The 18,129-nt window shown below is 35.6% G+C and overlaps 1 long non-coding RNA gene across 1 annotated transcript; it reads left to right on the top strand.

Moving 5' to 3' along the window:
• The first annotated feature begins 929 nt into the window (after positions 1–929).
• Positions 930–6,674, top strand: LOC147652444 (uncharacterized). The gene is made up of 2 exons (XR_015288351.1): positions 930–1,111; positions 2,237–6,674. It is a non-coding gene; the product is annotated as an uncharacterized LOC147652444 (long non-coding RNA).
• Positions 6,675–18,129: the final 11,455 nt, after the last annotated feature.

Below are 18,129 nucleotides of genomic sequence, written 5' to 3'. Positions count from 1 at the left end.
TTTCTCTAGGATCAGATGAGATTTCCATAGGTTGGACATAAGGTGACTATGACATAATATTTATTACAAAACAACAGCTATGCTGAGCAGTTGAAAATTTTGTCACCATTTGTTGTTGCATTGTCAAAATATATTTGTATTCAGATTTGTAAAGAATTTTAACTTTCCCTTGGAAGGAAAATAATGCAAGTTTCATTTATGGAATGTAAACAAAGCATTACTATTTGTATAGTTAAAATTGTATGATTTTTAATAAAATTCAGCTTGTGTTTAAGTATTCTGGTATTCTTCCAGTTGGAAAGATAATGAAGTTCAAGAAACTCTTTCAAGAAATGTACACATATAGCTATATCTATATATAGACACACACACACACATATGTATATATGTATATATGTATATATGTATATATCTATATATCTATATATCTATATATCTATATATCTATATATCTATATATCTATATTCTCTGTACTTTCTATTATAATATTTTTTGCTTATTTTTAAAAGCTGTAGTATCTCAATGAATTATAGGAACTTGAATTTGATATAGACAAATAATCCTGACACACAGGTAGTCTTTTGGTCAGCAAAAAATCATACATCTCATGACAGATTTTGAAGTAATAATAAAAAAGTAATTTGCATTTCATATATTTAATAATATTAGACTCGTAAGTTTATAAACTTATTGCATTGTAGAGAATATTTTAACAGAAGGTGGGCATGATATTTTAGTAAAAGCCTGTCTGCACAAACCAGCCTTTGGTATAAGTGACGATATTAAAGTCTAATGTCCTTGAAACTCTCCTGAAGCAGAGAGAATGAAGCAAAACAATATCCTTGCGTATGAGAGAAAAAATGTAAACCTATGTGTATTAGCCAATAGTAACTTGTTTAGCCCATGGACCCTGTCAAACTCCATAAAAGGTGTGCTAAAGATTGAAATAAATGGTGTTCACTATACTTCTGTGAAGAGTCATCAATAGTCTGGCAGTCTCTCAATATCTGGCATTTCAAACAGGAACCTCTTGCGGGCTGAGAGGATTTGGTAGTGGAGACGGCTGAGCGGATCTGGGCGCGGGAAGCTGCGGACGCAGATAGGTACCAGGTAGGCGACCTGAGCGTGGTGAGATGCGGCGCAGTGAGACGCGGAAAAAGGAGGCGGGTCGCTGGGGGAGACCAAAGACGGAGGAGTTAAGGAGGGGTTGCGACCCTCCCCCTGCCAAGCGCTGATAGCATGGAAATTGAGTTTGTGGCAGTGAAAATACTGCTTCTGAGTATTATCATTAAATGAGGTGAAGCAGTCAGGGGAAAAGACCTGGACAAGCTTGTTTTATGGGCTAATGAAAATTGGTGTTTTTCGGTGCCACCACTGCTTTTTTTCAGTAGAAGAATGGAAAGACATAGGAGATTTGTGGAAGAGAACGATTACAGGGAAAAGCAAGGACACTGTCTCTCAGTCCAACTTGGCAGATTGTAATTAATATCTTAAAAAACAGGAAAGCGAGATATGCTTGGGCTGTGAGCACCGTAATTCTCAGCCAGCAACAGCCACCTTTACCTCCCACTGCTGGGTGAGCATTCCTATCTATGCTGCCCTTGGAGAGAGGGAGGGAGAGTCAGAGAGAAGAAAATAAGGAGAAAGTGGCTCCACAGGTAAAACAACAAACAGAATCTGTTCAGCAATGGCAGGATGTGATACATCCTGAACTATTTGCTCCACTTTTGGAGACACTTCTAACACTACAATCTTATCTAAGTTCCAACTTTACTACCCTGGAAGAAGTGAAGCCAGATTTAGAATGGTTTAGACCCGAACCAGGGGGACATGGGGGAGCTGAAGTGTGCGCAGAGAACAAAGGCAACCCCAGGGCAAAGGCAGTGCAGAAAAAGCTCCAAGGCCATGCTGGACAACTATCACCAATTACAGAAGCAGTTGAGCACAAACAGGTGGCTCATACAGCTTCAAAGAGAGACAAAATAGCCAAAAAATTGCTAACTATATGGTATCTAGTTCAAAATTCATCACTGTAATTTAAAGTTGATAAGCTATAATAGTCACTGTTCTTACCACCTAGCCTGAGAGACTTTTTGTGTAAAATCGCCTGTTTTTGTAAAATCGTGCCCTTTTCCCTCTATCTGTGAACAATGAGAGAGATATTGAGAGAGAACTGTATTTGTTAAAGTTAATTTTGTGAGGTTTTTTTTCTTTCTCTCCATTTTTCCACTCTAGGAGAGTATGTGGGGATGATGGAGACATTACTCAAACCTTCTAGAGATAACAGCAGCAGAGCAGCAGCAGAGCGGGCAGTTCACACCCCCCCGCTCCCTCTCTAAGAAAAAGCACCGGGACAGTACCCAGTTTGATAAAAAGTTATAATTTATTGTTTTTTTCAAATGTTTTTATATACCCTTTTAGAGTTAATTTTGTGTTTTAAGTAATTATGAGTTTATGTGGTTGCAGTTTTTTAGAGTTTTACTAGAGAAATTGTGATTCTTTGAAAGTTTAAAAAGCCCCTTTTTAAAAAGTGTTTAAGGTGAATATTAAGAAAAGTAAAAGTTACCTTGCAATAACTAGTTTTAAAACTTAATGTTAAAATATTGAATGATTTACAGCTACTAATGAAACAACCTTCCAATTAATGCTATCTCCAAAAGAGATTTATGGTTAAAAAATAATTAGCTAGGAGAACTTTACTGTACAAGACAAAGTTAAGTTAAAGTATATATTACCCATTTGCTTGTTTTTTCCACAATTTTAATAAGGTAATTTCAATGTGAGTCCTTTTGTTATAAAAAACACGCGTAGCAGCATATATATCAATTTGGCCTTCAGGTTTTAATTAAGAATTGGAGTTGATGTTTCTGAAAAGTGCTACAAAAGCTGAATGGCAACTTGCCAAATCCTGTGTTGTGGTTTTTCTCTAGAAAAACTGCACTTTAAAAATCCTAACCGACTTAAGCATATACTAGGCAAGTTCCTGTTATGAATAAGTATTTTTAGTAACATCTGCAGTTATTGTGAGTTATTCTCAAAGCCAGATGACATAGAATTGTGATGTATTTGTTACATTTTTATAATTTTTATAGTGAATCCCTATTACTGTTATATTGTGTTAAAAAGGTATATATCAAACTTTCGGTTGCCTTTTTGTAGTAATAGAGTAAGATTAAGTTATGCTTTTATTTAATATAGATTGTTGATAGAATTAAGCAAAATTAAGTTTAATTATGTTTAAGTTTGAATGTTTTTAAGTTAAGTTTTATAACTTTGATACTATTTTAATGTTTTTATAATTTCCTTTTGTCATATAAATTTTTATCAGGTTTAAATATTGTTTAATTTGAATTGTTTTATGTTTTGTTAAAGATATTTGTTTAAACTGTAAAGTATAGTTATTTTTATAGAGAGATGAAGATGACTACAACTGAAGCAGCTGTGACAGAACACTGATGAACACCTGCTTGTGGATAGAAGAGAATGCAGTCTGTGACACCCTTGATTTCATCAGGAGTTCTATTGGTTGTTGCAATCTCTGCAGTTTTTGTTTTTTATAGCTTTATTATTTTTCAGTGTTTCCATAATTCCATGGAAAATGTACCATTGCTGAGGGTCAGCTGCCATGGGAGAGGCTTCAGATTAAACCAACTGCTGAATGGTTTAATTGGTCTATTACCTAAGGCTTCTGATCATTTGCTTTGTACAAATGCATTTTAACAGTTTGCTGTGCTGTAAGCATCTCATAGCTGCTACTATTGAGAACCTTGTTTTGAAAATGAGTTAAGAGGCATCTTTCCAGTTTAAAGCCTAAGGCCCTGGCCAAGCCTTGACTTTACCTGGACGGAATGTTTGCCAACAGATCCAGATGTTTTCTGTACCAAATCAGTATTTGAATCACTTTTTGACTTAGCAATTTGATCCTATTAATGTGACAGCTGGATCAATTTTGAAGTAGGCTTGGAAAATCATTTCCAAAGGAGGTTATCCAATCCTTCACTGATTTTTTTTTTTTTTTTGCTTGTTTGCAGACTATGAGATGCTGGTGCAGTGTTTTAGTGTTTAATGGTAGTTTATATTACATATGTTATTAACAATGTTTATTATTTGATTGATTTTTAACTGCTATAGGTTTTTATTTATTGTGTATACGGTTTTGTGTTAATGTTGATGTACATGACAAAAGTACATCTTTTTTTTTTTTAAAAAAAAAAAAACACGGGGGAAATTGATGCCTTAGAAGCATTTGATTAGTGCAATATGTGTATTAAAAATTTGGACTGCAAGAATGAAATATTTACATCAAAATTTAGAAAGATCATATAAGCTGAATGTACAATTAAGTGTAACACAGCTAAGTCAAAATAATTTATTAACTTCAAAGAGAGAAGTGCCTGTGTTTTGTTAACAGGTTCAAAAAAGGTCACCTGTTCATCTGACCAGACTGTCTTCCTCTGAAAACATGAGATCCAGTGAACAGAAAAGTCACCATACAACCTTGATTCTCCAGACAAGATCAGAAGTGGAGCTGCCATGACACAGTTGTCTGAAAACTACACAGACAGTTTGCTAACAGAAATTTTATGTTGTTATTATGATGTTGTGTCTCTACCAATTTTTTTCAGTTAGTCTCTGTTTTAAGATTTAGAAGGATGTAAAGAACAATCAGAACACTGATGCCCTCAGTCAGTTACCGATTGGCTGCCAGCTAATGTTGCATGAGCACAGGACATTCCAAGACTGAGTCACGTCAAATCATACTCTGTAAGAATTTTGTAGAAGATCAAAGCCAGATCCATCTAACTGTACATAAAATACATAATATACAGTTAGATCCATCTAACTGTATATAAAAGCAAACTGTAACTGTATTTTACCCTTTAAGCAAATTGCTTTCACGCTTAGATTGCATAACTACCAGAGCACCTGTGTTAAAGGTAGTTAGATAATAGTTTAGGATACAGAGTTTAGCTTGTGTGATAATTGTTATTTGTAGGTTATTGATAAGTTTAGAAAAGATATTAGTATAAAGTATAAGTATTCCCCCTTCAAGAGTTAAAGTGAGCATATTTGAAAGTTCATTTAACTTTAAAACCTAGCCGTGATTCTGAAACCATGGTGTCATTTGCATGGAACCAACTGCTTATGGTAATTGTACTGTGTATAGTCCCAACCAACTGTCTGCTAACATCCAAAAGTGACAGAACATATGGGTCACTCTGGCACATTTGACAGGCCAAAAATCAATGTGTCTAAGCCTAGCCACATCTGGAGATCCTTTTTGCACCTGTCTCATCTGAGTCCCTGAATGGGATCCTCAAACATTCAAGTTTAGTTAGCAATGAAATTCAATTGAATCAATTAGCAATGTTAGGAGAGTACAATCACACTTGTTGGCTTCACATTAAGACAACTTGAAGCCTGCTAGCAAGCAAAAATTTTCAAAGTTCTCAATGTTACCATAGGGCCCCCAGAAGAATTAGACTTCTTAAGCTCCACCAATACCTCAGGCGGATGGATAATATTTGGACCCCTGACAAAAAGCCACTCCAACAAAGTACTGCAACACTGGGCTACAGTTAACCCTATCATTGATCTCATTACTAACACTGAAAGTAAAGCTTTTTATTCATGATGCAATCTCACAGGATGATTACCAAGGCGATTACATAGTTCGATATTCCTAATCTGTGGAGACAGAGCATGGAATGGAATTCCTGCTAGTCCACATGGAGGACCCTGTTATCTTGGGAAACTTACTTTGTTCCATCCAAACTTACATCAGTTGCTGAATATAGCTGATAAAATAAAAAACATCAACCAGTCAAAGCGAAGCCTGAATGAATTACAATGTGATGATGTCAGAGACCCGGATTTTTGGGGTCATGGTATAATATGGCTAGCCTCCTTTTTTACTCCATGAGCAGCTGCTGCTAAAGGCTTGTCAACTCTAAAAAGCTCACTTGTTGAACCAGGAGAGAACTGAACTTAACATCAACAATGTTAAGGGAACTTTCAGCTGATCTGAGTAGTGTACATCATGCAGTATTGCAAAATCAAGCTGCAATTGACTTCTTGCTCTTAGCACAAAGACATGGTTGTGAAGAGTTTGAAGGCATGTGCTGTTTGAATCTTACTGATCATTCCGTTTCCATCCACAAAGCAACTACAACAGCTACAGAATGGGTTACATGTGCTGAAAGAAGATAGTGACCCCACTGAAGTTGGTTTGCCAGCTGGGGCATCACTGGACAGTTGAGGTCTCTTGTGCTAGAAGGGGGACAGATTTTACTTATGGTGTTAATTGGAGTGGTGGTTTTAAGCTGTATGGTATCTTGTCTTAGTAGAAGTGTAGAATGAGTTGCATCCAAAGCCTGGCTTGTACAAAAAGAGAAAGGGGGAATTGTAGCTAGTATTTTAACAGAAGGTGGGCATGATATTTTAGTAAAAGCCTGTCTGCACAAACCAGCCTTTGGTATAAGCGACAATATTAAAGTTTAATGTCCTTGAAACTCTCCTGAAGCAGAGAGAATGAAGCAAAACAATATCCTTGCGTATGAGAGAAAAAATGTAAACCCGTGTGTATTAGCCAATAGTAACCTGCTTAGCCTGCAGACCCTGGAAAACCCTATGAAAGGTGTGCTAAAGATAGAAATAAACGGCGTTCACTATACTTCTGTGAGGAGTTGTGAATAGTCTGGCAGTCTCTCAATATTACATAGAGAATGGCAATAGAACATGGTGAAAACAGATAATGGAGAAAGAGAAAGATAGTCTTAAAAGAAGATAATCTTTCCGGTCGACAGTGACCAGGATGTTTGTTTTATGTCTTATGGTGAGGCACACGACTAGATACGTACTTCTTGCAGGAAGGCTTATTAATTAATTATTGATAGAATTTCTATGCTAGTATGTTAAAAAAGTTGCATTTCATTACTATCTTGGTGAAAAAAACAGAAAGTACTTTTCTTTTTCTAGGAAAAAGGTTATAGTTCAAGTGTAAGGAAGATAGTAACAAGAATGAGGGGTAGAAGAAAGAATGGCGGATATAAAGAATATGGAGGATGGGAGGGAGACATGAAAGCTGAGATGTTTAAGTTACGAGACCTACACACACATAAAATGTTTCAGAGAAATACTAGGAGTTGGTATTGGTATTGGGAGTGTCAGAAAGCCTTGAAGACACTCAGACGTCTAAGTCAGGGTAAAAGGATGATTTAATGGGAATGGAAGACCTACAGTTTGTACAAAATAGGGAAAGAAAGTAGAAAAGGCAAGGGGCTCCAGCATTTGAGTACAAGAGGGTGAAGCTCTATTGTGTGTCCATGGAAGAAAATAAACCACTTTTAGAACTGTCAAGTTAAAAATTGAAATGTTTATTTCATAGAAGCATTGGCTGTGTGGGAAGTAACATTCAAGGACAAAATTTCACTGTGCCTGAAAAATAAACTGCCTGCTGAAAAACTTTCCCATATATTATATGGAATTAACACAATAGCATTAATCCTGTTGTGACATTGAACACGTGGTTTATTATAAAGAAAATTGTTTTGGAAAGGCAGTCTTAATTTTCTTGCTACATAAGAGAGAAAATGTTCTCTTGGCTTCCACTGCTATATGAGCATCCAACAGAACTGATCTAAGAGAAACCCTAAAATAAGAAGAATAAATCTTGTGCGAAAACTCACAATTCTGTTAAAATGAACGGGTGGGATTTTTTGTTTGGTTTGTTTGTTTGTTTGCTTTGAGGAATAACTGCATCGTGTAAGAAGGACTAAATACTTTATTATTTGCTGTGTCTTCCAGTTAGTGCAATGGCAATCTTAGCAGATGAATCCTTCAGTGAACCTGGTCCTTTAACCCGTGTGTGCTTTCATCTGCTCATCTTCTACAGGTCGTAGAATTTCACAGTGGACCATTTGGGAATAAATATCATAAGATACACATTATAACCCAGCAGATCATAGAAATTGCATATAAAACAATATTGTATCTCATTAAAACGTTTTAAACTAATTAGTTTAAAGCAATAGACTACCATAATTATCATCCACAAAATAATTAGTATTAATTACTTAGAGGATTAATTAGTTTGCTTCTGAAGCACTTTGAAGATGGAAAGCAAAGAATAACTGCCATGTATCATGACCTGTGGTCCCTTACAACTGAATATAACATACTGTTTAAAATGCATCTTTTTGTTTCTACGAAATTGTGTTTCACTAGGTCAGTGTGTGGCAACATTATTGACTGGATCTGACAGGATTTTGTTGCTATGAAACCCATTCAGACAAGTGGTCCTTTCTCCAATCTAAATGAGTAATTGCAGCTCTCCTGTAGGGAGATCTAAGACTTGGAGGAGAATGCAATTAAGATTCATCATGTACAGGGAGTGAAATTCTTCCCTGTACATTGATCTGCAATATATTTTTATATGCATACTAGCATGAAGAATCTAATTACTGCATACTAAGAGCAAAATTTTCCCCTGCAAAAATTAACTGTAACTAGTTCAAAGGTGCTGTTCAGGAATCTCTGTAGTTCTTGTGCCTCAAAAACCCCTACATTAAAGTTCCTGATTTTGTAAAACACCAAATGCCAAAATTTTCTAATGATCTTAGTGAGAGCAGTGGCTGCTTTTCAAACCTCTGAATCCAGCATCCTTTGCATAGTCTCTGAATTTATCTAGTATGAAACAGAAATATCTGTGTTTGAGAGATCTATTGGCTTGTCAGTACTTCTTAGCAGGTATGCAAGACTTTGAAGAACTAAAATAATAGTTTAATTGTGGGGGTTTTTTGTATTCTCTAGAGAGTTCTGAATGTTAGGCATCTGTAAAGGTCTGTATGTTGGTCTCTAGTCTAAATGCTGCAGTTTTCTGAGAACTGAAAATAATCTGAATTGTCCCTTCCACAAATAGAAAAAAAAAATCTAGTAATTAAACCTCATTTTACATGATGGCAACTTTATTGCATGAACATGAAAGGATAATTAATGGAGTTATAAATCTCTAAAACCAAGAAATGGTAAGGAAAATCCTGTGATAAATCCCTAACTTCACAGCAACTTCACTGGCAGACATTTATATCTAGATATTGCAACCAGTTTATTGTCAAGAGATAAAAGCCAGCTGCCGAATAGTCATAAACATGAAGAGTCAGCAAGTGACCTTCAGCTCCTTTAAATATTTTTAGAGCAATTATGTTAATGCTTGATCTTAAGCACCAAAAGCCTTTATGAGTTTCATTTATCCTTTCTAGAATTATGTTGAAGTGCACTAAAAGTATATTAAATACAGACAAATGATGAGATATTCAGCAGGATCTTAAACCTTAGTGAAGAAGAGGTTTAATAAGCTGAATATGATGTTGACATTACAATGCCTACAATCCTTAAATTTTTCTTACAATTTCCTTCAGTTTTGGGATGAAGTAGATTAAAAGAACAAGGGCCCAGTGTTAGCATAGCATGTTTCTGATATTGATTTCAACCATATAGCAGTTGCAACTGTATTTATTTTTTCAAGTGAAAGCATACTGCTCGTTCAGTGGGAGTTCTGATTTTACTTACGGACTTTTTACAACTCTGAGGAATTCATTAAAAAATGTTTGTAGCCCTTTGAAATTCCACATATTCTACCATCTGTGAGGACTAAACTATAAATGTTTAGTCCTCATGTTCTTCGCTATTTCTTAGTTTCAAGAATGGTTGGTTATTTATTCTAGAAGTTTATAAAGACTATAGACTTAGATGGCGATGGGTAGGGCCAGCAGTTGGACTCGATGGCTCCCTGATGGCTCCCTTCCAACTCAGCATATTCTCTGATTCTATGATAACATAGTTATCAAAAAATACATACTGGATATCTGTCTAGAGAGTATGTGATTAGTCACAGTCTAAGTTCAATGTAGTTAAACCATCTACCACATACTTTTAAAGTAATTAATACTTCTGGGTTTTAAAGGTGAGCTAGTTCCAATATACCTGTAATGAGCAGAGGCATCTTCACCTAGGTCAGGTTGCTCAAATTAACTGACATCTAGTTTGCAGTCTTCTCCTTGGTATAAGCATTTGCAGTGCCTTTGTTTGAACCAGATCTCAGAAGCACAGCTGGTTGTGAAAAATAGGCAGTTCTATATTTTCCAAGATCAGCCCAGCTTGGCTTCGCTTTCTAGTTAAATACCTTGGGTCTAGAAATCTTAGTCTCCCAGGTGAGGAGAAATAGGAAAAAAAAGTCCCTACCACCAACTTATTCTGACATCTGCCTCTCATTTTCCTGTATCTCTGCAATCCTCACAATTAGACTTGGGAAATTCCCACTCTGACCCAGAAGATGTAGGACTCTCCTCTTCATCTTTCTTTCTACCACCCCTCTACTATTCTGGTTTGAACCTGGAAGCTGCTAGGTTATTTTTGAAGAGCAGAAGGTCTCCACTCTAAATGCAAAGACACCCTAGAGGTCACACCTGAAAGTCCTTACACATCTGGTATAGGTTCTCACGTGCAGCTTTTGGAGCATTTTCCATTTTCTTTCAAATGATAGACACTGGTCAAGTCCTGCCTCTGTTCTAAAGGCAGCAGTGCCTACAGATCAGGCTCTCTGTAATTAAAACTTGGGGGTAGTTTCTATTGAGATTCAGAACTGAATAGGACTGAAGATGAATACATGCCAAATTTTTCAGAAGAGCTGTTTCTGGCCAAGACTTATTCACTGTAGTGGAAAAGAAAGTTGGACCAGGTTCTGCATCTGGTGCAACAATCCGCTGAGTAAAATAAATATGTCTTCAAGCCTCTCAGTTTGATGTTATTAATAAGCATTTCATTGGTTTTGATAACAGGTCATAAAGAAGGAAGCTACTTCTCATATTAGCAAGTTTTCTGCTATCTGAAGCATTACAGGTGTTTCAGGGAGAATGGTAACAAACCTGGTGGACAAAGATTTTTTGGAGACTGCCTGCAGCTTCTGCTGAGGAGGCAAAGATAATGTATATCATATCTCTGAGTCACACAACTGCTGAATGTAAATCAGCATTACTATCTCATTCTTCAACATCATGTCCTTAATTGTGAAGCTGGAAGATTAATTTACAGTCTGGAAAGGAGCCCAATTTTCAGGAGAATAATTTGTATTAAATTATCAATGCAACACTGAAAAAGTCAGTGTGCATAACCCATGAATCTTTTTTTGAGCCAAGGAAAAAAAGTAAATGCAGCAAGCCATGGACAGCAACAAATTTTATTCCTTAGGCTCATGGGTACATTGAGATTATGATGTTATTTAAATGTTACATCATTGTACTTGATGTCAAGTTCATTGATATTAATTTTTGTTGACTCAACAAACAAAAAGGGGATTGTTTTAAATATTAAATTATGTTAAGAGCTCCTTGCCTTGAGCCTTGCAAGCATATAAGTTTTATTCTTATTCACTTAAATGTTACTAGAATGTTTCCTTTCATTTTGTGAATCCCAACAGGACAAAGTCAAGATAGAGTAACAATTACATATTTTTTTTTTTGAGAATTAGCTGCAGTATTCTTTCTGTCCAGTCCTATTCATAACTGCATCTCCTGAATGCAGTTCTTACTGTGATTAAAACACATAAAAATAGTAACTGTGTCCACATATGCAAAACATGAGGATGGAAATAGAGAATATAAGTAATAAAACCAAGGAAAATACTTTCTTTTTTTTTTTTTTTCTCTTTTAGAAAGCAGAACAAATATCATATCACTGCTTCCTTAGTCAACCAAGCCTATATTGTATGCTAAGTATGTTGTTTCAGGAGGTCTGGAATATAAACAAACAGCTGAAGAGCAGTAGCTGTTCATGAGACCATCCCTCCAATTATCTGCTGGGTATCTAGATGGTAGTATGGTGTGACATCATTCCCTTGGCACATTAGGAAAGCAGTGTTTTACCATATATTCTTCACTTTTAGGCATTCCACTGATAGGAAAGTTCCCAATTACAGTTTGGAAGATATATCTTAGTAGTTTAAAAAACGCTTTCATCATATCCTGAATAAATGGCACCAAAGATCACACTTGTGTTCCCACCTTCAGGTTGTCATTTAAATGGGTGGAGAACATTAGCAGTGAGGATAACATGATCTTAATGTGTGGTAGGCAGGACAACATCTGTCTGTTTTTCCTGATGCCTTCCCAATGCTGTAAGTTCAAAGGTTTTTTGGTGCTCATTATGTCCATGAAGCTTACAGAAAAAGGGCTTCCAAAAAGTTTTAACTTCAAATTGACTTGCTTCTTTGAGTTGTATCAGATTTTCCCACTTTTTGGGCACCAGAAAAGGGCATTATAAATATTTGCAAGGAGTCAGTAATAGATATTTGACACTGCTGAATAATTATTCAAAGACTTTTATTGTTATTTTCTGAATGGAGTTAAATTGTACAAGTTACACTGCATTGCTGCCTGGGAAATTCTAGGTTCATCTCAGAGGAAAATATCTTTTCAAACATTAATGTATGTTTGGATCTTAACATTAGACCGCTTATAAGAAGAAAAAAGAACAAAAATAATTAGAAATCTGTATTACCTTCTGTTTTGTGTTGACATTTTTCTTGATTATTTTTTGCTTTAGACACTTAATACGCATATAATTTTCCCAATAGCACCTTTTCTCTTTGTTTAGCCCTTGAAGGCTGCTGGATCAGAGAAAGCTCAAGGTTTCTCAGAATTCCAATTGCAGAGCATGAGGAAAGCAAATTTGTTTTAATTGCTACCTGGTGAGCCCCAGACCTGTATTTCCACTTCAGTATATACATGCCTTGTTTTTCCATCCCACTAATACTGCTGCAGTCATATCAGACATACTAAATAACATCAGAAATGGTTTGAAAAAAAAGAATTCAAGAGACTTGTTCCCTGTTCTTTGATATTTGTACAGATAAAAAAAAAAAAGTAGTCTGTAGCACACTCTATCAGTCAATATGCAACACTGGATTTTTCTGCAAAGAACACAATATTAGACATGTCAGACTACTGAAACACATCACTATTTCTCAAGTGCTTTTATTAGTTTTAGAGTAACTAACTGATATTGTAGTGTTATAGACTGTTTTTGTACTTTGTTTTTTTGTACAAAGTTAATGCTTTCTTTTCTTTACAAGTTCAGGATTTTATAAATCAGTGGTCTTCTCTAATCAATCCTTACTGTGTTTTCTCACGTCTTTCAGTTACTCCTCAGTCATGCTTTACATTCTACTTTCTCTCAGTTCCTCTTTGCAATTCAGTCCTCTTAGCTGTAAAAATTCTTGTTGTGCTAACATTCTGTAGTGTTTTCATGTATTGAGAAAGAACACTTGAATGTGACAAACTCTAAAAGAATTTATTTTTAACTTGTTAAAAATAATGTTATTTGCTTCAGTTTTACCTTCCATGTCTGCAGTCTCTCTGAAATTTCTTTGATCACTATGTAAGCAAGGCCCATTTACTACATTGTCAAAAATCTGAAATTATACAGGCCCCATTTAATTTTTTTTTATCTCTTATTTTACATATCCTGAAGAACAGCTAACATGGGCTTCATTGTATAAGCTTTTTTGCAGATGTCTGGCTTGCAGTGCATTCCTGATAAATGTTTTATTTGTCTTCTTTATCCATGCACATATACTGTGTGTCTTCTTGTTTCCAGACTATGAATGTTTGTTCTGTTTGACTTGCTCCATAGTTTTTTATGGGATTTTTATTTTACCTGGAATGTGTAGGGATTAATAAATGTTCAAATAGTTAAATATAAAGGTATGTTTCTCTGTGTCCTCAAATACATTTTTATCTGTAGTTGTCTGTTAAGTATATTCTTATGTATCTAAGACCACTAAAATTATATTCTAGATCACATTATGGCTGTAACTGCAAAGAGAGTTACCTAACAAAGTTCAAGAGAATGAATCCTTCACTATTCTTAACTCTAAAATAACATTAATTTTTTCTACAGTAATGTGATATCCCTGTGAGTTGGGCCTATATGCCTTGTAAGTAAATCCAGCCAGTGACAACCCTATCAAATTAAATAATGAGGAGTCCTCATTCATATTCTTCTAGGAAGAATGAGTCAGATGTCTGGCCTTTCCTCCAATTGCTTTTCTTAAGCTTTCATAGAAAAAAGATAATGTATATACTGCAAGCCAAACAATTATCACCAGATCATCCTGTTTTCGTTCCATATTTTTGTTTGAAATTTTCCTTATAAATGTATCAGATTTCTTCATGATTATGATTAAACTATCTCCAAGTTTTGGACATAGTCACTGTGTATTTTTAATAGTTACAACTATTCTACATAACAAGATTTTGTTACTTGGATATTAATAGAATTGTACTTAGGAACAAAAGAAGCATTAGAGATAATAGGTCTGTAATGGGCAGGAGTGGGACTAACCTTTTCAAATTAGTTTACTATTTTCTGTAATAAGATAAATTATGATAGCCTTTGACAATTACAGTAGATTTCCTGAATTTCTAAGAATTCTGCTATCATTTGATAGAAAAACCCTCTTGTCCCACTGCAAGATATAAAAGCAGTTTCCACAGGATCACTGGGACCTACTGTGGGCTGCCATGGGATGACAAGATCTGGTATAGCCAGTTAGGAAATTTTATTGTCCTCTACATGTAAGGATAGCATAAACTCTGATACACAATGACTGCTAAACTTTTGAGGGAAATAGTTAGCTAAAGCCCTGTATGTAAAGGAAAGCTGTAAAGTCTGTCTGCTGCCTGAAATTCACTTGTTTGAAACCAAGTTTACTTTTGTCCTTTCAGACTTTTTATAGTGTGTGGTACACATTGGTGTAAACTTAAACCAAACTGGGATCTAACGTGTCATCCCCACGGCTAATAAAACTGCCCCAAATCATCAAAGTGTGTTTCCTAGCAGAGGTGGCTTAGACCAAGTAGCACTGTCACAAAAAATGCTCAGCCACCACCCAAGGCCATTTTTCAGTCTGCAGTTCAGGTGTGATTGCACTGATTTGGGTAGTAAAGCTCATCTGCATGGACATTGTGGGAGTTGGATGACTGGGGACCGAGAGTGGATTGGCCCTGGTTGACAACAAAGTAAGCATCAATCTAAGACCATGGGAAATGAGATGCTAAGGAGCGAAATATCTGGATAGGTTATGGAAAGGAGAACAGAATTGTGGGAATGGCTAGGTTAATGTGGTAGCACCAAACAAGGTAATGTTCTTAGTTCTCGTTAATGATTGGTTAGATCTTGTTAATGTATATAAGGTAACATAATTGTTCGTTGGTTTACTGCACTCCAGCAGCACAGTAACAAAGTCGAAATATTGTCAAGTCTACCCCATTATGGGGTCTTTGGAGATTGCTCTATATGGTGTATGGCTTATCTTTATTTAGCACTTATTAAAATTGTTTTTTCTGGTGACCTCTGTTGATCCCGCTTTTTCGGCGGTGACAGGACATGAACTAGAGTCAGAACAAAAACCCTCACCTCTTTCCCTAAACTAGACCAGACACAGCCTGGATGTATTCACCTGATATCAAATAGTGAATATTCTGTTTTAAAAAGTTGAGAAGGTGTGAGGGGCACATCTAGCAAGCTTTTTATCTTTGCACACTATAAATACTTGAAGCTTAAATGTGTGTTCTTGAGTGTTTGCATGCTCTCTGGATTTGCAATTTTACCTTGATAAAATCTGTCACTTAGAACTGGCAAACATTTGTTCTGCTTTACATCATCTATAAAATCCATTAGCATATTATAACTGTGCTCCACTTTAGCTGCGACAATTTTACATGCCAAAAGTCAGTGTGGAACTTGTCTTGATGTCTCTGTCTACAGGCATAATATTTCCTGCCTGATTATCACCTACAGTACAATTACTTAATCCAGGGCCTCTCAAGATTTACATCTGTTAGGCACACAAACGTGGATACTGTATAGTGGAAAGTATATTGGTTGTATGATGTATATGAAGCTTTTCCCCAAACCATTTAGAAAAGCACTGGTTTCTGTGTGATATTGTTTTAAGTTGTTCAGGTCATATGCTAATAAATAATGGTAAATTATTTCTGATTATATCAATAAAATTAGAGTGATAGAATAAATATGATTTCTAATTATAAGTTGATTAAAAAATATATATTTATTTTGTATCATCCAGAATCTTTTTATTTCCATTATGTATCTCTGCCATTCTGCTGATTATTTTTTGAATTTCAGCTACTCTGCCCGACATATATCTGTTTTTTCCAGTTCTACCAGCACATATCCAGCAAATGAAGAAAGATCACTTGTGAAACTATGTGAAAATCTTGTAATTTTGTTTAAAGAAAATTAATTCCTGTATGCCATTTGGAATCTTAGCAAAAACCTAATCTACAAGAAAACAAAACCCCTGTATGTTTTATTGAAGTACTTTAGATGTTAGGTGTGCAAATGTATGTTGTAGGTCCATTCATAGTAATGTTAAATGGAAATCATCCTTTAATCATGTGAATGGGTAGATTCAGATTCTCTGTACACTTTATCCAGCTCCACAAAGCTAACATCTGGGAACCACTATGGGTGAATCACCGGGTCAACACAAACTTCTAGTGACGTTTTCTCTTGCAGGTTATAGAACCACAGTGGTTTGCAGGTATGTTTTCTATCACTGCAATTGTCACAACCACCAATAAATTTATTTTTTTAATTAAGTTATTTTTTAATTAAAAATTTAATATTGTCTGCCATTGAGTAGCAATACATGATATTTCAAAAAGCTTTCTAGAGGGCCTGCTTAGAATGTAGAAACAATTCTTTTTAGTTCAACAGTTATGGATTTGTAACAAGACTACCACCTTTTTACAGTTTATACAAGAAAGTTTTCCAAATTCATATTAAAAAGAGCAAGAGAATTTATTATATTGGCAAACTAGACTTCATATTATGGCTGTTGCCTGGGTGAAATATTTTCAGTAAATCACCATCCTTATGCTGTCCTTGGATCTTCTATAGTCTCAGCTGCCACTGCTGTATAATGTACATTGATTTCTATTTCGTATCCAGAAAGAGAGAAAGCTGTTTAATTATTTGGTTTTTGACTTGCTAATAAAAAACTCTTCTTTAATAAGTTTATTTTAGATAAATCTACAGTCTCTTCTGCAATTTGACATACTTTATTAAGTTTTTTAAAGTAACAAATGATGCCAAGGATGAGACAATATCACTGTAATTTCTTCTTACCAAGTGAAGGCCTTTGTGATTTGCAGTTGTTCAACACTCAAGAGAATGAAAGCTATTTAATCATTCTCTGTATGAATTGTAAATAAAGTTTTACAATTGTCCCACATTGAGAGCAACAAAAGGGAAGAAAAGGAGAGAGACTTTTTCTCATTGTAAGGACACCATTTCTAATCGTGCCATGTCTATACCCAAATGTGAACATCTTTTATATCACTATTTTCCACCCATTACATCTCATTGATATTCTGCTTCATTAAAGTCTCATAATAAAAAAGGTACAGAAGCAGTTTTATATCAGATTGGGGAAAGAAAACTCAACCCAAATCGAATAATATAATTATTAATGTTGTATGATGGCAAAACACTAATGTGATTAGAAGTGCCTGACAGATTTTAGAAAGAGATTTGATGAAGTCGACCCGGGTTTGAAGAAGTCAATTGATCCAAGTCTTGGCTACTGTAGGAAAAAGGGAATGGAGGAAGCAGCAGGGTTGGACTGCAATCAGAAGAACATGTATCAGTTACTTTTAATGGATATGAAGCTAGTTTGCTTTTTGTAGCCAGACTATTCTGTGCATTAAATATTCTCCTCAAGTGTAGCACTTGGTTCCTGTGTGATTTGAGGCACCTGAACAATCACAAGCCCATAGCTCAAATGCAAAGAGTAAATTTATTTCATTACCTTGCTAACTGGAGGATCCTGAAGCAACACCTGGGTGGGGATACACAAATGGGAATGCTGGCACCACCAAGCTCAACCCATCCTGACATGCAGCAGGGCTGGTGTTTGCACCCATTTATCAGAGGCCCATGCTGTGAACTCCCCTGAGATTTTTATGATTTCTTAGCTTTGGTTTCTCTTCCAAAACAAGGACCTCAAGTATGTCTGTGAGACCACCTCCAGGTATCTCAAAACA

The sequence above is a fragment of the Cyanistes caeruleus genome, chromosome 6, assembly GCF_971803275.1.
Source record: "Cyanistes caeruleus chromosome 6, bCyaCae1.hap1.1, whole genome shotgun sequence".
In the NCBI taxonomy this organism is placed as follows: Eukaryota; Metazoa; Chordata; class Aves; order Passeriformes; family Paridae; genus Cyanistes; species Cyanistes caeruleus.
This window is presented reverse-complemented; position numbering and strand designations above follow the sequence as displayed.